Source organism: Grammomys surdaster, unplaced genomic scaffold, assembly GCF_004785775.1.
Source record: "Grammomys surdaster isolate TR1022 unplaced genomic scaffold, NIH_TR_1.0 132, whole genome shotgun sequence".
NCBI classification, from domain to species: domain Eukaryota; kingdom Metazoa; phylum Chordata; class Mammalia; order Rodentia; family Muridae; genus Grammomys; species Grammomys surdaster.
In genome coordinates this window covers 3,039,026-3,062,426 of record NW_021604590.1, presented here as the reverse complement: position 1 = coordinate 3,062,426, position 23,401 = coordinate 3,039,026, and positions in this window count along the sequence as shown.

Sequence of the window (23,401 nt, the reverse complement as noted above, 5' to 3'; positions counted from 1 at the left end):
CTGCAGCCCATGCATGTTTATGGTTCAACAGTTCACATCTTAATAATCCTTATTCTTATAAAAGCTTATTAATGATGCGGTATCACAAAATAGAAAAAGCCTGACTTCTTTTTTAAGTTAAAAGTAGCCAAGCTACTGAGGAACATCTCAGGTTTTTTGTTTTGTTTTTTGTTTGTTTGTTTTTGTTTTTATTTTGTTTTTCTGAAATTAAAGGAACCCCTGAAAGTGTTTGAACCAAGGACCATATCTGAGCATTATGAGATATCATTCTTTGTTAACATAGCTTTCCCATGGTAGAGAAATAGGACTTTTAAACGGAAAACTTCCAGATTGTTCTGTATCTTTTACTTCCTCTTCTGTACCCGCTGAAGCACAACATCTCTTAAAGATATGTTGAGTACTTGAGGTGGTGAATTCTAATGCTATCCCTGTTCTTTGTCTTTCGCCCTAGCCTAGATTCTAGGTAAGATCTTGGAGAACAAGCATGATACAAGTTAAAAAAGACAACTGAGCAAGGCTTTGAAGCCTCTCAGCTCTTCAAGCTTCTCAGTTCATGAATGGGTCACCATGAAACACCCGGAAGCATCATTTCTCCTGATGTTTTTACTCCCAACACTAGCAACAGAACATGGATCGAGGCATAGATGCCTTCCCTCTATTGTAACAGTGGCCCGGTAAACCACATTGAGCAGACCCTCAAAAGTAACTCATGGTATGGTACCTTAAAACCTCACAGAATTACCTGTTTCTGTCACGGTGACATAGTTAGTTTGGGCCTGTCAGCTATTGTTAGATAAGCGCACACGTTAACAAGTCCAGCTCAGTGAGCATCTGAGAAGATGGTAACAGATGAGGGATTACATAAGCAGCCGAGAATCTCTCTAACAGCTCTGACAGCAAGAGATGAATAGTCTCCAGATAGGTGGGTGAGTAGCTCAGCAAGGCACCCAGGGTCACTGGTATGAGAAGGAGCAAGTGGGAGAAAGAGGAAAGCCCACGAGATTATCTTTTTACTCCAAAAGTCATTTATGTTATATAGGGAATTCAAAACACGGTCTGTTATTAAATGGACACGTGACAAATTATTACCTGGTGTCTCATATTCTAGGTTGTCTCCACTGTGTGCTGGTAAATGTTGGTACAGGTCATAAGGTCGGGATGGAAGAGATGGGAGATGGATTTCTGATAGGAAGGTGCAGTAGCATCCCTTTATCTCAGCGACATCGGTAATCGTGAATTGATGTTCTTTTCATAAACCAAGTGGAGGCCTCAGCAGGGATGTACACATGGGATGTGGGGATTCAGGAGTACAGTGATCTAACTGAGGCCACAAACACTTGATGTCTTTGTAGCAGTTAAGATCTGGAGGGGCACAATAACATGAGACAAGGCCTTTGTTTCAGGCAGAGAGTCTTTAATCTGCAGTCGGGATATGGTAGCCACTGTCTTGAGACTTTGCTGTGGCTTTGTTACTGCCATCTTCTGTCCCTATGGCCCTTTGATGCAGCAAGGAGCTTCAGAGTCGTTATAGAAGGGACTATCCACTGAGGTTTTCCAGGCTAGCATGACTGTCAAGTGTCATGGTTAGGGAGGCTTGCTCATAATCACTGTGCTGCCCTGTCCCTGACAAACTTTCATCCTCCCCATCAAACCTGCACCATCTTGTTACCACACGACAGGTAGCAGAGATAAGAGCCCTTGCTTTGTGGATTGTACACCTGGGCACAGTAAATCGTAATGAGATGCTTCTCACACCCAACATAAACTTTGAACAGCACGTAGTTAGCTCACATGGTGCCCATGTGTTATTTCCCCCCCCCTCGGAGAACACAATGCTATATACTAAAGAGGAGAGTTAAAAATTAGTGGTCCAGTGCTAATGAAAACTGCACAGATGGGACCATCAGTAAGGCAGGTCCAGGTGAGCCTAGGAATACAGATAACAGTCTACCGTTATCTTCCTTCAGCCTGCCATGTTTTCAACAGGAAGGAAAGAAATCAGAGACAGCAACAGAAGAATATTTTAAAGCTGTTATATTGGTTCATCATATGCCTGCTTGCTTTCACTCTGTGTTTATACCAGGTATAGAGCATCATTATTGTTTCATGTTTAATAACAATGGATCTTCCCAAGATCTCCATAGATCACCACATCAGCTGCGAAGTCAATCAGCTCAGCTGTTTATTCAACTAATCCCTCTTTATTGAGCATTACAGAGATTGAATCCTATACGTCTTGTTTGATTCTTTAGAGTCAAAACTCAATTGGGCCTTAACATGAAAACGTTAGAGAGAAAAGCTTTGAATGTATATCAAGTTTATTTCAAAGAGTTACATAATTTATTTTTTTTTTTAGCTTTTCCAAACATTTGGCTGATGTTAATATGTGAATTAGCTTTCAGGAGTTTAAGTCGAAAAAAATCATTTCATTTTAATAATAATTGACCCCCAGATAAATTTGAAATGTATAATTGGAATGAATCTGGTGATTATGAGCATGACAATTATCATTCTATACATAATAACTAAAAGCCTATAACTTTCTTGTCTGTTTCTATAAAGCCCTTCATATAATTTACAGTTTTGAAACTGCTGTAATCAAAATAATTAGTGTGATCAGAGACATATTGGAAGTTAATTAACAGGCAGAGACAATTGACAGGCCCCAAGGAATATTTTTATGGCAACTAAAAATTTAACTCACTTTGATATGTCTAAGTTTGTGCCATGGATGGCTGCCTGACATCAGTTGTTAATTAGAATTACGTAGATACTAAGGACACAGATAGTCAGCCTATTACTGTCTGCCAGGAACCATTGTCAGTACTTTATCTCTGTGATTTAATTACATTCCCACAACTCTAAGGTTCATTTTACTGTTACTATCTCAGTCTTTAAAATTGACAAACTGAGCCGAAGTCACCTGTCCAGCTGGTAAGGGATCCAGAGAACTGGGTACCATAAGTCTAACTTCAGCATCCTGAGTCCCCAAATATTACTTGACATTATTAACTTAATGGTTATTGTGTGGATTATGTTTTAATGCAATGGGCAATAAGCTTTAATAATTCACATAGTTCCATGTTTGGGGAAATAAAACTGTTGCTTTTCAGATGGATATTTCTCATTCTATCTCACTGTAAAGTATTCTCATATGATCTCACTGTAAATAGAGGAAGTTATTAGTCATTTGAAAATAGTACACTGTCCTCATCTCTTTAAAGTTTATGATCAATATTTCTTCTTAGACATTGGTTTACTTTGCACAGTTTCACATGCCTATGGCCAATCAGGATGAATATCTTTTTATTTTAATTTTTGAGATAATAATATAACTTTCTTCCCTTTTCTTTCCTCCTTTTGAAAACCTCCCATCCATCTACCTCTCCCCTTTCTCCTTCAAATTCACGGACTCTCTTTTTACTAATTGTTACTACATTTGTATATGCATTCATATATATATATATATATATATATATATATATATATATATATATATATTCTTAAATATAATCTGTGCAGTCTGTATAATGCTACTTATATGAATGCTTTTAGAGCTGACCATGTGGCCCTGGATGACCAATAGGTGTGTTCTTTCCTGGGGAAGACCATCTTTCCTGCTCCCAGTTTTCCTTGGTTGCCTATACCATGCATGGTTAAGGTCTAGCAAGCTTTCCTCCATCCTGTTGGGTATGCACATTGGTGCTATTCTTGTTTAGTTCATATTTAGATGGTCATTTTGGTGAGACTTTATGAGTGTAGGTTCTGTGGTTAGTAGGAGACATAAATCTCACATAAATTCCTCGATCCTTGGGCCCTTATCTTCATTCCATACCCTCTTCTGCAATGTTCCCTGAGCCTTAAGTGCAGGAGTGTTTTTTTTTAAATATATCTATTAAGTTTTGGCTCCGCAACTCCCCCTTTTGACTGATTGTGGGTTTTTTTTATTATTTAGGGTTTTTTGTTTGTTTGTTTTGTATATTTTGATGCAAGGAAAAGTTTCCTTGATGAGGGGTGAACACTATACGTATCCATGAATATAGGAATAAATATTTATAGATTATTGTTAGGGATTATGGTGGATTAGTAATTAGTGATGGTGGATTTTCCTCAGATAACCACAACTTCACTCTCACTGAGTAGTTAGCTAGGTTTCTAGTACCACACAGGAGAGTCCTCTTGTTGAGTGGATCTAAAAGTTCAATTAAATAAATGTTTATCTTAAAATATTCTGGAAGTAAGTGTAACATCACATGTTATTTTAAGTAGTGCATTGTGAGAGATATTTAAAACGGCCGCATTCAATCTGTTTTTTCTTAATCAGCCACCATGTTCCTGACTAGCCTACGCCTGTGGCCAGGAGTGGCTGTGGCCGTACTGCCACTGTTCAGCTAGAGCTGTCCACTCAGGCAGTCAGAGACACTAGCCCTGCCACCCATGAGACAACAGTGTGGAAGATGGCTCTGCCAATCTACCATGCTGTCTCCACATTGCTAGGCTGACCCCAGACCATCCTGCCACCCATGTGGGCTTGATACAAATGAGACTCTAATGCTTAGATTATCAAAAGGCTTTATATGTTTGGTAATGCTCAATGACAAGATGCCAATACAATCAGAGGTGTAACCCAAAACCCAACCTAGAAATAACAACTACCTTTGACTACTAGAGACACACACACATCTGCTTCCATGTTCCCCTCTCTCTTGTCCCTCTCCCCTAGCTCCTCCTCTTCCTTCTCCTCTTCCACTCCTTACTCCTCCCACCTTAGCTCTTCCTACAGTAGTGTGTTGCAATATATAGCTATGTATCATGTCCTTGCAAGGCTATGAATTATTCCTTTATGTAGTATAACCACAATGTATGCATTACCCACCTATTGATTATATAATAGGATTGATTTTACCAGATTGCTTGTCCTGGTGTCCTAATATTTGTGACTGAGTTAAGCTTACTTCAACAGTGGTCCTGGAGTACAAAATAAGTGATGCTGGTCACTTGTACATCACACTAGGAGGAGACAAAGCCTGCTTCCTGTAGGCAAAAAGGAGAAAGTACAGTATTTGTAAAGAGAAACAGGCCACATTTGCCTAAGTGTCTGTGTAGTATATTGTTATAATTGCTGTTGTTTCTAACAGTTGTTAACTTCTTACCATGACTGGCACATAGTTACATTGTGTAACTCTAAATGACGTAAATATAGAACATTGATTCATAGAACTGTCTCCAGCAGACAGGGTAGGGAATGCGGTGTCTGACCTGTGTCTCTTTGTAAACTGCCTTCCTGATTCCTTACTGCTTCTTTTTCTGACTTCACAATGTTCATGTGCAGCATAGCACCAAATAAGAGGCCGCACTCAGTGCCATCATCATTCTGAAACTGTCTTCTGGATGTTCCCATGATTCATTTGGGAATGTGTATTACATGCTTCATCTGTCCAGGCACTGGGATTTGATCTGGTGGTAAAAACAATAAGAACAAAAAAATTCACTCTTAACTCTGAGATCTTTCTCAGATCTCAGTACAATAGTAAGCCGTATATTATGCTTTGCAGTCATAGTTTGCCAGCTTTAATGTCTTACCTTACTCTGGGTTAATTTAATATAAAGCTGTTCAGAATGTAAATAAAAATAAGGAACTTAAAAGACCGGGTTCTACATTTTCCTTCTCTTTGTGAATCCCTTGATCTTGTCATATCTGTGGCTGCAGGAATAGCCTGGGTCTGCATAACTCACAGCACCTCTCTCTTATCTCTGTTCATGGCACTTCAGAATCTCCACTCAGAGATCTCTGACTTTTGGAGCTGCTGGCTTATCCCTGGACCATGCTAAGGGACAATGACTCTTCTGACCTCCCAATACTCCTACACTGCCCTATTTCTTTTTTTCAAAGACCTGGCTTTATCTGTCCTCGGGCTTTGTTGAGCTGAGATCTGGACCAGTTTTGCTCACCTGTGTTCTGAGTGTCCTTTTCATGCTCACTGGGCAATATGAAAGAGCAGAGTCTGGTGAAGACTCACTTGTTATCTTTCCTTCTCTAACTTCTTGAGTTGCTGATGCCATCATTTCAACAGTATCCCAGCTACTCAAATTCCTGCGTGCCCACATCTCTCTTTTTTGTTGTTGTTGTTGTTTAGAAGATGCTCTGCTGAACTTTTCTTAACCCAGGAACACTGACAAGCCAGAATCTATTTGTAGGTCAGAAACCACCATCTTGTTCTCCATCTTTTCCAGTGAGATTTGTTACCCTTGAAGAACAATCCATTTTCTTCATACCTCATTCACCTTTCTACTCATAAGAACAGTATGTTGCTTCATCTTTAAGTAATAATGATATTATCAGCTGACAAGAATGCTTTGTGCAACTCTTAGCTGCCCCTCCCTCTTCACTCAACTTTTTAATCACTGTTTTTCTCTTACCAACTAGGACATTATCTAAGGTCAAAATTCCCCCAACTCCCATTCAAGGGTACCACTGTTCACCTCCCAAGCAAGTGTGTCCATTCCTCTCTAACAGATAGGTTTTCTACCTGCTACAAATGTTGCTTCTTCCCTCTATGTTTGCTAATATGTAACAATTACTTTGAGTGTTTGCTAATATATAACAATTACCATGAGTGGTCTAAGAACCGTGAGTGATGGTCAGATCATCCAGCACAGCTCAGAGAGGACATTGCAAACACTGTTTGTTCAGTAAAGAAATATAAGAATATGTTTTGCAAGCCTTTGGAAGACCCAGTAATTGGCATGTTATCATGGTACAGAATCCACAGCTGGAGTGAGTTTGTGTTCATCAGGCATACATGATTGTGTAACTAACATGAAGGTATTGCTAAACAATTGTGCTAAATTTCCGAAGTACCTTATCATACTACAAAACAATTTAGATTATAACACACAATAGAAGCAAGTAGAAAAATCTGCACTTTGATACATATATGATTATAACACAAAATGTTCAGCAACTCTATGATGAATAAACCAAATCTATTAGATAAATATTAGAATTAAGTTTAGTGATGTTCACCTGAGAAGTAGTTCCTTATTTACTGCATAGTCTTTGCCTTTAAATTCTCGACCTGTGCACTAGCATTAGGTGTTGTATCTCCTCAGCTATGAAACAGTAAATACATTTTTAAAGTCTTTCTCTGTTTTCATATACAAATCATGAACAATCCCTCACAAATCTTTCTAACCAGTAATCCCTTTGAGAGAATCTTAATGCGATGATTGGCATTAGATATAAAGAACCTCATGTGTAGATTCAGATGTTGAATCTGAAAGAAAGGCATCTCTAAAATTGTTCAAGAAGAGAAAATTCTAAGCGATGTACTAATGGTCTATAATTTCTAAAGCTGGAATCAATATTGAAATCCAATCAAATGTAAACAGAACTTGACTCTAATGTAGCCCCTGGGCTGCTCCAAGGATGCTACAGGAAGATGCAAACCTAGTATTAGCATTTCACAAATGCTCAGTGTCTTGTAGTCAGTGCTATAGATAGAAACTGCATAGGCACCCCTGGCCTTTTAGGCTTATTATCTAAATAAAGCAGACATGTTTGAGACAGCTGCTGTGATTATCCCCATGGGCACTCTAAAATAGTGAAGTTGGTGTATAAATTAGGAGGTTTTATGAATTAGAGGCTAAGACGATTTTCCCTTTGTCAAAGTATAGCTGTATGCAGTAAAATACTGCACAGTTAAGCTTCAGTCAATAACCAGCAGCATCCTGAGGATGACTTTGCCCAAAGGAAAAATTTATCCTTCTCAAGCAGGGTGTGAGGGCCCGCAGTACTGGATTGTGTGTTCACTCATACCTAGGTTTTCCTAGTCCCCTGTGCAAGAACTATTGGAGTAGTTTTTTAAAGGGAAGAAGGACTTGATGTTCACATGCAAGAATAAATGTTCATGTTGTCGGAAAAAGGGGATTACTAACTACTTCAAGACATTTCAAATCCGAGAATTTCTTAAGTGATGTGAAGAGTCGGAACAGAAAGCTTGTCACATCTGATAGTGTTGTACTTGAAGAATCATGGAAACAAGAATGAATGAGCTCCTTCCAGAAGTGGGAGAAAAGCAAAGGAAGAATGACATTTTTGTTGTTTCCATAAAAGTATCTTGTGTTCTTAATGCATTGAGTGCCTCATTATATATCAAGCCATGAAACAATGTTACAAGTATGGAATGAAACAATGTTACAAGTACAGAATGAAACAATGTTACAAGTATGGAATGAAACAATGTTATAAGTACAGAATGAAACAATGTTACAAGTATGGAATGAAGCAATGTTACAAGTACAGAGTGAAACAATGTTACAAGTATGGAATGAAACAATGTTACAAGTACAGAATGAAACAATGTTACAAGTATGGGAAGAGGATTCCTGCCTCCAATGGAACCCAGAGCACCTGGTGAAGGTGTATACAAACATCTGGTTTTGACTTCTGTGTGGTTCATGAATTATTATTTTGCTTAAACTACTGTATGCAATTTGACTAAAGTATTTATTCTAATACTATTTAATTAGATTCCAAAATTATGAGTAAACCACAAAACATCTCATTCTCACATGTATATTAGAGAAAAATTAGTGGTATTTTTAAACTTGATTTCCTTCCCTAAAGGTGTATTAGATACCCACACTCTAAACTAAGAAGAAACTCCACAAAAACAAAGGAGGTAAAGATCATTTTATGGACTTTTATTTTCACAAATTCTAAGAGTGGATTCATGCAAAGTCCATTTTATAGATAAAATAAAACCTCAAGCTTAGAATGAAGTCATGAGCACAGAGCAGGAAACATTTTGGTAAGAACTTGACTTCACTCCTGTAAATACGAAATAGTGTTTTCTGCCACTTGTGTTGTTTCTGTGGCTTTCATAATTAAACTTTCTTGATCACTATTTTTGAAAACATAGGACAAAAGTGAAATCATTCTCCTTGGTCTCAGTCCTACCGTTGCATTTGGGCAGAGGAGGAAAATAGCTCTCAGAAGGATGTGCTAAAAATGTGTTAACTTTTTGACCTTCCTCTTCCAGTTCCCCACCCTTGTGTTTTATCCCAAACTCTGTCAGATCAGCAAATTTCAATGCAAATTATGTACTCTCTTGCTATTAGACCTGTCTTAGCACTTTCAAACTTTTCTTGGCTGATCCACAAAATTTCAGCATTGATTCTGTCATATGTTAAGTAAAGGTATTCCCTCATCCCCTTCTCTCTCTTATGTGTGTGTGTGTGTGTTTCTGTTGCTCACATGTGTTTTGTGTGTATCCACTTGTATGGAGGGGGATATGTGCAGACATGTGTGTGTACACACATGAAAGCAAGAGCTTTGGGTCATGGGCCTCCCTTTGTTAATCTACATCTTAGTTTTAGAGACAGTGTTTCATTGAACATGGAGCTAACTAATATGTAGCAGTGGACCAATGGCTCTCACATTTCCAGGATAATAGCTGCACGTTGTGCCCATGCTCAACCTTTTACACATATGCTGGGATCTTAATTCGGTTTCTCATGCTTGTGCAGCTAGGCCTGTACTGAGTAATCCATCTTTTTAGCTTTTTAGTAGTACACTATTTCCCACAGTTTCCAGACCAGCAGGATAAATGAGCTGTGATGTAACTTTTTCCTGTAGACCCAGAACCCAATATGGTACAGCAGCGTGAACATCTATAACCAACACTATAACTAAAATACATACTGAAACCTAATTTCTGAATTGGAAACAAGGCACCACATATTGTTATATACTGAGTACTTGAAACTTATAGGATGGCTTCACAGTCTTGGAATGTATATTATATAATACACATTATATAATATATATTACTCTATTCTGTATTGCACCAAATACACTTATCTGACTTAGGTGCTATGGTGAGCAGTTGGCATTCACTTTTCAAATCATTTGTTATGAATGAAGCAATTATTCTCCTACATCATGCTTTTGTGTCATTAAGAAGCTGCGGATTCACAGGCACCACTACTCAATAGCTTATTTTAGCTGGTTGGTGTTTTTTAGAAGGCGGAGTTCATTTTACTTAGCACAGCATGTATGCGATCAAGTCCCTTAGCCTGTGGCAAACTAGAGCTTATTTCAGGGACTTCTATGTAGAAGTTGATGCCATTTCTTACTGAGTCCCCTCTGACACCCAACACCACCACTTTTCTTTCTTTTTTTTCCTAAGATTTAATCCTGATCTATTAATATTTGCACAAATTCAAACAATTTAATTTGTGAACACAAACTGACCTTACTTTGAGGAGCAATTGTCAGATACAACAGAGTTGTTTTTTAGCTTCAGTGTTTTTCTATGCTCTAACAAAATAAGGCATATATAGGTAAAAGGACAATGCCAAAGTAGGTCACTGATTTGATGCCACACAATCTTCTTGCTCAGTTTATCATCCACCCAACTTAAAATGCCACTGGTTATAAAGACTATTGCTTAAAATATGTGAATGACTTTAAAGAGCAAGACCTTCTCATATGTCTGGCATAGCCCTATGTTTTGTGCAGCTCCAAACATGCAATTATCAAATACGTAGGTGGAACTGGAATAGGAGAACAGCTGTAGGTGTCTGTAGAGGTTTGGTATCATGCAGTGTGATGCAGATGTTCAGAACACAGTGCTCAGGGTCCTTTAGACTCTTGGCCAGAAGAGTCCTGATCACATGACCATCTGATACTTGTCAGATGAGTGGTTGTCTTGAAGTTATTTTTTTCTATGCATCTAGGTCCTTAGACACATGTGAGAATAACTAGCTTGCTAGTCAACTTGGATTAAAAATCAGAGTTGAATACAAATAAGAAAACTTGGCACTTCTGCTAGCCACAAGGTGAAGGCATTAGATAGACAGCTAGGTCTACAGTGTAGACATCAGGGCCTAGATATTGGCCTTTTTATTTTCCAATTCTTTTTATTGAAATATTATTCCTCTAACCCTTATTGAAAACAAACAAGCAAACAAACTTCAAACAAAAAACAAAACAAACAAACAAACAACAACAACAAAAAACCCTCAGCCATATCAGAGTGACATTGTTTTCTAGTAAATTAGATAAAATGTGTCTAGGATTTTGCATGACATCTAGACTAAACTTAAGCCTTACTAGATTAGATTTACTAACACATAAATATAGTGGTCTCATGAGTGTATATGTGAGGGGAATTTTATTTTTGATAAAGTGAATAAGCTGAATTATATTAAAGGTAGAAGTTGGAGGTTGGATTTCAGCGGGTCTCTCAGAGGTGTGTTCAGTTGGGGTCATGTAATGAGGAGAAGCAGTTTGCTGCCTGGCAATCTGAAACTAGGCAAAGGGACAACAAATCATTCTAGACTGCATTAGTATTTCTCAAACTTATCGGATATTGTTTGTATTTACGTAATGATTCTATCCAGGAAACCAGGGTACAGGGTCTCTTCTAAACACATAGCACTTTCTGAAGGATTTGATGGTCAAGGGACTCGCCACCTAAATCTCAATGTACAAGGTAGGGATGATTTCTTTTAATAGCATTAAGCATTTTGTCCTCGGTGTTTACATTCCTTGAGATTCTACTCTAATATCAGATTAATTGGTTTTTTAAAAATCAAATTTGCATGTAATTTAGAGGAAAAAAGGTCTATCGATTCAATAAACAGTTTTTATATATTTGCTTATAACTTAAATATATAAGCAATCACCTCATAAGAAATAAAAAGTTAACAAGCCTTCTCAGGAAAATTACTTAAATTACCTTTGGGGTAGATAATTCACATTCTGTTTTAGGGTAACAAACACAATTTGAATCAAACACATGAAGATGCTTTGGAGGCAAATTATAAATTCAACATATGTTTTTGAATCTATAATTTATAGAAATGATTTAAACGATACAGTTTTATAAGGCATTGTATCTTTGTTTCACTTTCTTCCACTGTGTTCCACCTCACTGTTTTTCTCCCCTATTCTCTTGTTTTTCTTCTCAGATCCTCCTAAAGTCAGACATCATCTATTTGGTGGGACAGTAGCCTGATTATTTGAGAAAGTAATAGAAGCTATGAATCTGTGCTCTTCACACAGGCTTTCTTTCTGTGGCTGTAACTACTAGGACTAGGACTCTTATAAAGGGAACCCATGAGTCTGGGCTGTTCACACAGGCTTCCTTTCCTTCCTAGGGCTCTGGGATAGCTGGCATACAAGGAATTTGCCAGCAAGATTTCCTCACCCAAAACTTACGAAGTCATCTGACTTGACAGTCTTCAAATATCTATCAGTTTTCTAAACATAAAATTTATCAACATGAGTCCATTTGCTCTTCTGTGATTCTCCTGTGGAGAGGGGACTGATATTTCAGGAGTGAATTCCTTAATGATATTGATGCCATTGTATTTAATAGCATGCCCCAAAGTACACATAAATTCTTGGAACAAACAAACAAACAGATTACTCTGTCAAATTCTCTTATAGCCTTTTCCTGATTTTCATATGCAGTTTGTGTTATTTTGCTTTAATGCTCTTACTTTGTTGGCTTTATTTTACCATTGCAAGTGATAAGTAACATGTTTAAACCATTACCTTTTAAGTTAAAAAAAAAGATAAGGAAAAAGTATCATAAATAACCGATTTCTCTGGGATGGAGAATGTTATTAGCCATCTCTGAAATTTGATCATTTATAGGGTAGAACAGCAGAATTACTTCATTCATAAAATCGCTGAGAGGATCATCTGGTATATATACACATGGAGCTTGTGCCTTTAGAGACTCAGTGTGACCAGTGATTTTCTCATTACTGTTATTGTTCATTCATATACTTAGCTTGTCTCTCTTCCCTCTTCCATTGTTAATATATCCCTAGTCACACATGAATACTCAAAGCATGAGCTTTACAAGCTCAGGGTCATATAAGAAAAACAAAAGTCTTTAATATATATATTTTGATTATCATATTTCTGTCCTACATTATATTTGCATATCATAATATATTTATTACACTATGTGTTTATTAATGCATTGAACAACATATATGTTTAATAATGTCAATCAATGGATAAAGAGAGTGTCTGTGGTGCAAGAAAGAAATTGAAGTGAATTATGCTGAGGTCATTCACAAAGACTTAACCTCTATTAGGAACCTATTTGAAAAGGATGATGACAGTAACTTTGGAACAGAGTTCCTCAAACAAGCTTCAGCAGATCATAGAGAAGAGAAATCACCAGCTTTTATATTCTTCTAAACTGAGTTTCCCATCTGACACCTACATAGAGTGATAACTTCACTCACATTGCTGGACAGTCACCACCCACACCCACCTCCAGAAACTCTACTGAGACTTAATATCCACAATGCTTCTCCTTACTGTGCTCTTCCAACTTGCTTCCCAATTCTCTGCAATGATTTTAATTCAACAAAAAATGAGAGTATTAAGATTATTAATTATTTACAATACCCACAAAGCTACTCTTCATTGTGCCCTGCTAAGTCACTTCCCAACTCCCTGTAATTATTTTTAACTCAACAGAAAGGGAAACATTAAGACCAATAACTACTTACTAAATGTATAGAATAGAGGAAAATTTGAATTTTCAGATGGGAACAAGTTAAAATACTTGCAAATTTGTAACAAAGAATGAGGGTTTCTTTCTTCTCATCATAAGACATCATCTTTTAAACACTTTTCAAAACCAAATGCCCAAAGCTTGCCAGGAATTAATAACAAACTAGGCCTTTTGGGGATAGATATAGTACCCAAGCTCATTGGGATTTCCCTACGCTAATATACTTCACAATAGACTGCAATAAATTAAGAAATGTTTCTCTTACATTTACAAAGCCAAAGCATATTATTCTTCCATAGCGGAATTTTATCTGCTCTCTCGCAGGAAATGATATAATGGGCCAATCTGGTGCCCACTGTCTCCATAGACCCAGATGGTGACTGAACAGAGGGTCTCAGCCAGACAGAGCTCTCTTTCAGTTGATGACTGAATGAAAATATGTGTCATGTATATTTAATAGAATAATCCTAAACCTAAAAAATAAAGACAAATTTGGCATTTGTAGTGACATGAAGATAACTGGAAAGAATTGTGCTAAGTGAAAGAAGCCAGGTGTAGTTCTTATTTAAGTGTGCAATTTAAACAACTAACTTATGACAATAGGGCATAGAATGGTAATCACTAGAGTGTGGTGCATGGATGAAGGAAGACATGATACTAAACAGTACAAAAGAGCAGTAAAGCACAAAGACTGGATATACTTTGAAATCTATTACACAGTATAGTGTGTATACTTATTAATAGTGTGTTTCATATTTCAAAACCACTAAGACTACATTCAAAATGTTGTCACCACAAAGATTATTGGTACTTGGAGTGATGATTTTGTTAAATCACCTGTTTTGACTATTCTACATTTTATTCACAAATCATAATTAGGCTACTTTATATCCTATAATTCCATATACTGTAATTTGTCAATTGATGATTAAAAATTCTTTATTTTACTTTTATCTAGTTACAACATTGCTTTCTCTTTTATCCCTCCAAGTCCTCTCATATATTTCTGCCCACTCTCCTTTAAGTTAATGATCTTTTATTTCAATAATTGCTTCTGCATGCATATATGTATTTGTATATACATGTATATTCCTAAATAAAACATGTTCAGTCCATAAAATGTTATAGCTGTATTCATGTTTTCAGCACTGTTCTTTTGCTACCAGACAATAAATTGGTATGAAGTTCTTTTGGGAAGACTACTTCTGTTCCCAGCTGCCTCTGTTGTCTATAATTCTTGGTGTGTTGCTAAGGCCTTGTGGGGTTTTCCCCAAACTACTTTGGCATGTTCATTGGTGTCATCCATGTGCAACTCACATTTGGTCACTCATGAAATTCTAAAGGAGACAGTTGAGCAGGATAAAGAATCAATGAAGCATCTTTGGGTAGGTTTAGAAAAAGAATAAGAATAAGAATAAGAATAAGAAGAAGAAGAAGAAGAAGAAGAAGAAGAAGAAGAAGAAGAAGAAGAAGAGGAGGAGGAGGAGGAAGAGGAGGAAGAAGAGGAAGAAGGAGGAGGAAGAGGAGGAGGAGGAAGAGGAGGGGGGAGGAGGAAGAGGAGGAGGAGGAAGAGGAGGAGGAGGAAGAGGAGGAGTAGGAAGAGGAGGAGGAGGAAGAGGAGGAGGAGGAGGAAGAGGAGGAGGAGGAGGAAGAGGAGGAGGAAGAGGAGGAGGAGGAAGAAGAGGAGGAGGAGGTAATCTTTGATAAGAGAATTGAATGACAAATCATTCCTAACATTGGAGCTTTGGAAGTAGGAGAGTGAAGCTTCTCAAAAGAAGAGCAGATTGATTGTGATGTGCAGGAATATATGCTAGCCCTCACAACTCTATCTCACTGGGAGTGATGACCACAGCAAACAGGAGCTAGGACCAGCCCTCACAACTCCATCACATTGGACATAGTAGTCACAAAAAGCAGGTCAAGATTTCAAGGACTGGAAGTAAGTAACGTTGGCATGTTCCATCATGAGTAAGGTAAAGAACCACACCACTAAGTATGCAGCAGGAGGACACTTTTGTTCATTTGTTTTGTTTTCTTCATTTCCTTTTCTGTAATAATGTTACTGGGACAGACATAGAACAGATGTTAGGTAGTTCTTAATAGTTTCATTATTTTTGAAAGTGTTACATAATTATATAATGAATAAACACAACCTTTAAAAGATGTTAATTAGGGCTGACTTGCTGGGTAAAAGCACCTTTTGCACAAACCTGATGAGCTGAGCTTGATAGCTGGAACCCACAATGTAAGCAGAGAACTGACTCCTGAATGTTGTCCTATGATCTCATTATCTGTGCCATGGCCGCTTGAATCCATCCAACCACATGTACAATAACTTTTAATAAAGTGATCAATTATATTTTTCAAAGAAGACATATTTTAAGTTGGTTGACAACATAGCAATTTTCCTCATTGCTCGGTGTCAGTATTTTTACCTGAACTAAGTAATAAAGCATTTGGCATTGAACAAAACCTCCAGAGTTATACAGAACTGTGGTCATGGATATAGAATTTGTACTATAGTAGGAAATGTTTGAAGAATAATCTTCCACACGTAGAAATGGTATCTTCCCCGAACTAGAATTTTTCAAGAGGAAGATCTACTGAGTTTTCTCCCTAGAGGAACCTGCGCTAACAGGGTGCAATCCATGGAAAGTTATACTTGAATTATATGAATGAAAGTCATAACAGTGTTTCATAAGTTTTGCCACACAGCAGAATTGATTGTTTCTGTAAAGTATAAACTGCCACGCCTCTGACTAAATTTAAGACTTAGCAGATCTGCCTGAAAAAAATTTGTTTCTCTAACAAGGTACTAGGTAAAATGGTTGCCAGTTCGGGACCCCATTTTGAGAATGTGTAATGTTAACTTTGAAATTCAGAAGATTCTCAGATTATCTTGCTTGCAAGATTGACAGGTTAATTGGACACACACATATATGCATAAACAAGCCCACATGCTGGAACAAGAAAAGGAAGTAGAGACAGAGATACAGGGAGATGCAAGAAAAAAAAGAGGAGCGTATTCTCTCCAGAGAACAGAGATGAGAGGACTGCAAGTCTCTCTCATTCTCCACTTTGATGGACATTTTACTCCTGGCTTGCTTGCTTATACTCTCAGGAATACACACAGGAATTAGGAAGTAGCCAGGGATAGTTCACTTTTTCACTAACAAAGAATGTGGAAATGTTAAAATTCCAGTCATTTTAGGTTTTGATTAAATATCATTTTTACTTGTTGAGTTTTAATAATGATATTTTTTTTTATTTTTTCCCCCTGTGTAACTTATACTTCAACACTATTTTACATACATGAAGATACTGTTACATTAGATACTATTGGACACTAGTATACTTTCTTTAGGTCATAATACAGATGAGGGGAAAGGAGAGATTTTCTGGATCAGCTAATAAGGGTCCTTCCTCTGCCATAAGTTAGCATCTTATGCTGCAGATAACCCTTATTTAGTTTATATGAACCCCCATTTCCTAATTGGTAAAATTCCATCCCTTCCAAGTGTGGTTGTTAAAGAGGAACTTTTCCTGGCATGTCTCTGACATATAGGGTATTCAGAAATGATGATATAGTCGATATGAGTGCAGGACCATTGTGGTATCATCTATAAATCTAGAGTAACACAGAAACTCATTAAACTCCCAGATTAGATGAACTATATGTCAGCCTCAACCTCCATAGTTGTCCAATCCCATAAAAATACATCCAGATGATGTGCCCCTATGAGGAAATGCAGTTGGGTAATTAAAGATGCTGAAGGTTTAAATCCATCCCAGCTCTGTGCAGGAGGTGGCTTCTTTGCCAGGCACAGGGGAGCTACTTGGTCAGAGGCCACCTGTTCTGTCACTTCAGTTCACAGATGAGAGGAGAAGAACTGATAATATGATTTCCTACGGAGAGTGCCTGGCCTTAGGAATTCACTCCCGAGTGGTTATTTATTCTGTTGACACAGACTCAAGTTGTCAAGATCAAAAGGTAAAGGATGACTTTGGAACACAGAGTGTTCTATCCAACAGAGAATGTAGACATCACAGTGCTATTAATCAAGGCAGCTGAGCTGAAAGTGACTTTAATGACAGAGTTTAGAAGACAACACAACTTGGATCTGACTGTAAGATGACTCACAGTTGTAGGAGAACAACCTCAACTGAACTGCAGATTTTGAAAAGTCAACGAAGTGTGGCCAAGGTACTGTAATTCAGTTATTGGAAGCATATGGTCTGTTTCAATGGTTCAGTTATCTCTTCATTTCCAGGCTTCCTTTTGATTTCTTAATTCATGTATGTCATTAGGGCTAGATCATCACCCCTGTCGTGTGTGTGTGTGTGTGTGTGTGTGTGTGTGTGTGTGGTGTGGTGTGTTACAAGCTTAGGGCTTCGAATGCTATGAATGTGATAGTTTGTTTTGAGGATTTATAGTTTGTGAGAAGGTAAAGGGAGGGGGTGTCATGCAAAATCAAGACAAAGAGAGACTGGGCCAGAACATGTGACTGACACCATGGATGGTAACTTGAATGTTATGTTTGCTATAAGGGCAGATCATGAACTGATAATAATGGATTTTACTTTCTCTTTATTGACCTGTAGCCTAGTATACTCCCGTCAGTCCATTTCCCTGTGGTTGACATTTTATAGTACAGCGAAAGTGGTGCCTAGCTTATAGGATGTTCTCAAAAAATACTATCGACTCATGATTTGAATCATGTAGATCTGTAGTACTGCATTCAGCCAGTAAGAGCCCTTCTTGATGGGCACAGCAAGGGATCTCTTAGAAAGTGGTAAGATAATATTTATTCAGGACACAGTTGTGGTTTATATTCTGCAGAACACTTTACTTACTTCACTTGATTATATAAACAATACTAAGAGCTTGATTTTATGCCCAATTTCCAGATAGCTAAATAGCACCGTGTAAAATATATAATTTACCAAGGGCCACAGAGCTAGAAATTTGTAGAACCATGTGAAGGGCGATGTTGTACGACATCATTCCTGGAGAGTTGTGACTGAACATCTATTCACCCTGGATAAGACACAATGACAGAGCAAAGTACAGATGTCATCAAAGTCTATCACCATCGATGAATTTTATTGGAATTAGTTACAAGACTATGGAAGAGGGGTTGCTTTTTGGAGCAGAAATGGCTAAAAGACAGCTGCATCACCAAAGCCCACCCAAGCATGGGAGACAACTCAGACAAACTGGGAACCTGGTGCACACCAAACAACCCCGGGCACTTTCAAGAGGTTATGCACTGTCTTTCCCTGTAGCTCAGTTGCTCTGAACCTCTTCTAGGCAGCTAGACTGGTCTCTGCTTCTTCCTGGTACAGCACTTTGTCTAAGTGTCTTTCAGCATTCTTGCTGTTTATATGTGCTTTGAAGGGATGTGCCTAGTTCATCTGGTCACTTTCAGGGACTTCCTGTGCTTTACAAGCATACTCAGAAGTACTATATGTTTAAACCTCCCCTTGCAAGACCCAATTGTTTCAACTCTTTTCCAGCATACAGTGACTTAACTGGCTTCCCTCCATAAAGGAGGGTTTTAATCTAAGAGGAAACGCCTATACAGCACAGTACTAGCTCACTTATTATTGGAGACCCTTTCCTTCATTTTTTAAAAATTTATTTATTTATTTATTTATTTATCTATTTATTTATTTATTTATACTTTATTTCTCACCCATTGCCCTGCTCCTAATCACCCCATTCCACAAACCTTCCCCTGCCCTCCTCCCTCCCTCCCCTTCTCCTCTGGGAGGGTGGGGCCCCTCCATGTATCCCCCAATCCTGGCGCTTCAATTTTCTTCGAGGCTAGGTGCTTTCTCTTCCATTGAGGCCAGACAAGGCAGGCTAGCTAGTAGAACATATCCCACATACAGGCAACAACTTTTGAGGAGCCCCCATTCCAGTTGTTTGGGATCCACATGAAGGCCAAGCTGCACATCTGCTACACATGAGCATGGAAGCCAAGGTGCCCTTCAGTTCTTCATCCATCCATGTGCCTCTGTTGTTATTCTGCCCCCTCACCCACACACTGTTAGATCTTCCATTGTCTCACTTCCTGTTCTAGGCATCCATTTCTCTTATGGTGAATCAAGGTGTGATTGCAATTCTGACAGCAAAATCCCATTCAACATTGCCAGTGTTTATTGAGACTCATGTAAAACTTACACATAGGAACACCATTACTCTGCTGGGGACCACACATCTTACCAACTAAGCAACTGTCATGTAGGGGTTGCTAAGACTCAGTGTGGTCATTTTGGAGCCATAAGGACAGGAAGGACTGCAGGTGTTTGTCCCCTCACCACTGGATGCCACAATGAGTCCCTGTGTCTCCCCACTCTCTCTACCCAGCAAATGTTGTCATAAAGCCTGAGACATTCTCACAGCAGCTACATGGGTAAGTGTTAAATATCCCGGAAGACATTTTACCTGGACATGTGACACTGCAGATGTGGTCAGACGTGGAAAGAATACATATATGTGGCTTGGTTAATGGATATTTTTGGAAGAGTGAATGGGAAGTAACCTACGTAAAGCTGTTCAGAATGCGTGGATAAAAAGTTTTGAATGTTATGTCAGAGGCAATGCTTGATCCATAGATTAATAAGGGAGATAGTTTATATGCCAGGTGGGAATGAAAAGAGGTCGAATACAAAAACCGCCAGTGTTCTGTTGCTTTAAACCCATGGGATTTATGTGCCACAGATTTTCTTACAGCTTGAGATGAGGGACATGGGACGGGAACAAATAATTCTATTAACATCACACTTAAGAACACATGCTTGCCATAAGGCTGTGCTTTATTTGTCCCCAAAGATAGAATATTAGTGTGCTGGTTGATTCACTGTGCTGAAGCATAACTTTTTCCCCATGAACTTTTCGGTTGCTCTTCCCTAGGTCTGCCGGAAGTCTCCTATCCTCAAAGTAAATTAAGTACATGAGGTAGAGATATGTTATTTTGAAATGCTTTTACTTGTTCTTAAGTGCTTGGATTCTTTCTTTGGTAGGGGATGGTGGAGTGAGGGAGAGGCATGGGAAGAGAAAAGGGTGGGTCACAGATAGGCTGCACAAAACCCCTGGAATGCTGCCTTATTCATTACAACTGTTAAGAATTTTCCTAAATTAGAGCTTTTTGTTGTAAAGATATTGAATCCATATTTGTGGAAACAATACACCTTTGCCAATATAAACACAACCTTTGCCAATGGAAAAACACCTCTTACCTCTAGAGCACTGAGAAAAACCATTCCCCCTTCCCCTGAGCCAAATATGAAAGACCATTGGCCCAGGACTACAGACTCAAGATGCCCTAAATATGTCCCAAAGAGGAAGTGGATACGTGAACCTTTATCATCACAGAGCAAAGGAAACTCACAAATCAAGGCATTTTCCAGATACTTTGGTAAGAGCATCAGAGAGGCAGGTTACAGAAAGATGGGATAATCTTATAGATATTATCTGGTCATTCTTTGATTTTGTTTGGTGGAAGCAAACATTCTGCAAAGGTAATACATTTAGTGTTGTTTGGAAATAGTTTAAGTGGTTTATTTTAGAGAAATAAGTTCTCACTTTTGTTATTTTAATTGTGTGGAATTGAATATTAATTGAATATATAACATCAGATGAATTTGTCTGTCCCTTCATCCCTTCACCCAAGAAATGGGCAACTTTATTTCAGATATTAAACTGATTATTCAATGCATATGGTTGACCATACTTCAAATGTGGCAACCAGACTAACCAGAATCACTGAATGGTGCATGTGGACTTAACACATCCTTCTTTCTTGGAAGGTGGCCCTTTGTCAGCTTACTGCTTTTTGCCAGTTTGCTGTATTCAGAGAATACAGGAAGTTCTAAGGTGACATCCAGATTTGGATTCATTATGATCGTTGTCCTCAGATAGCACCCAAACATCCACAGGTCACATCCCCTTTCCCTCTAAAATGTCCTGTGTGCTGTAACCACACAGTTCCCTAGATGAGGAAGTGGGGGACACATGCAGTTCAGTGGTGGAGGGCTAGATGAAAAGGAAGAAGGCCCGAGGTTGGATTCTCTGCACTAAAAATAAAAAATGAATGAGTGCATTTCATAGCTGTCCCTTACTGAGGAGTCTATACATGGGCTTCCACGGGCCAGATCATCCCACTTAGAAGACATCTGTCGCTACTGACAGTAGCTCTGGCCTCCTGTATGCTGTGTTTGTGGCTATCCCACGCCACTCCTCACTGGCGCTCGAACCCACTACTCACTTCTTTGGTTTCTATTTTTTGAGCAAAGAGAAAACACAGTCCTCGAAATTAAATTTTATTTAACCTAATTTTCCTAATAAAGAAGTGTGTGGGTGTGTGCGTGTGTGTAAGCACACACTCCATGTGTGTGTTTAGATCCCAAATCACATTTCTTGAAATATATTATTTCATAAAGCATAAGGAAAAGTTTACCCTAAAGATGTCATCAAAAAGCAATATTTATAATGTATCTTTTCCATCAAATTTTAATTACAAAGAAATTAGTAATGGGTATGATAGTATTGGCAAATATGTACTGTGTGATGCAGTCTTTTAGGAAACTAATGCAAAGGAAAATGTGTATAATATTACTACATTAAGGGACTTGCTAAAATACAGCCTACTGATCTCATTGCTACACACACAAGTATACACGCACATGTACACATTTATACACTTGTGTATGCACACACAGAGACATGCACGTGTATACACACATATATACACACATGTATACACACATGTATACACACATGTATGCACATTATATGCACATGTATACACACATGTACATACACATGTATACACACACAAATATACACATACCTATAGACACACATAGAAATAGAAAACTATGTTTAAACATCAGGAAGGAAACTGGGAAGAGTGGTGAGCAATGAGTATTTTCATAATGGATGAGTCTCTTTTATTCTTCCTACTGTTTCTCTTTTCCCAAAGCAGTATCCATTGAAAATACAATTCGAACCACGACACAGAGGATGGTTTTCACAGAGTATCCACTTCTAAACACTCTAAACTATTTTTGATCACTGCCCATTCTGCTAAATTACTTACATTGCCCTACTTTGAGTATCCACTAGTGTCAGGAAACAGGTTGGGGATGCTCATTTAAAGTGTTATTCTCATAAAAGCAACTAGCAGTGCTTTTCGAGTTTTATTTCACAGATTCCACATCTGCTTTGTGTGTTGACTACTCTCATGTCCCACACCCTAATCACCCTGTGCAACCCCCTTCCTTCACCCTAAACATCTCTCTTACAATATTCATTTTGTTCTATGTCCTACCAAGATGAACCAGAGCCATCTGTGTCTACCTGATTAAATTTATCTGTGGGAGCCTGGTGGACTCAGGAGATGATACACAACTCTGACCCAATGGAGATAACCTTAGCCAAAATGCCCAACAGTGGGGAGATGGAATCTGAAGAGACTACTTCCAGTAGATAGACATGGCTCCCATTTGAAGAATGGGGCCACCCACCCATCTTCAAAATTCTTGACCCAGGATTATTCCTGTCTAAAGGAAATGCATGGACAAAAATACAGCAGAAACTGAAGGAAAGATCATCCAGAGACTGGCCCAACTTGGGATCCCTCCCATGGGTCAGCACCCAACACTATTACTGCCAGGTTGTGTTTTCGGGCAGGAGCCTAGCATGGATGATCTCTGAGAGAGTCGAAGAACAGTTGACTGGGACAAATGCTGATACTTATAGCCAAGCATTGCTGTAAGTAAGGTAAGCAAGCTTGCATTCCCTAGGGAAAAGTTAGGGAAAGGGTTAAAGGAGCTGAAGGGGA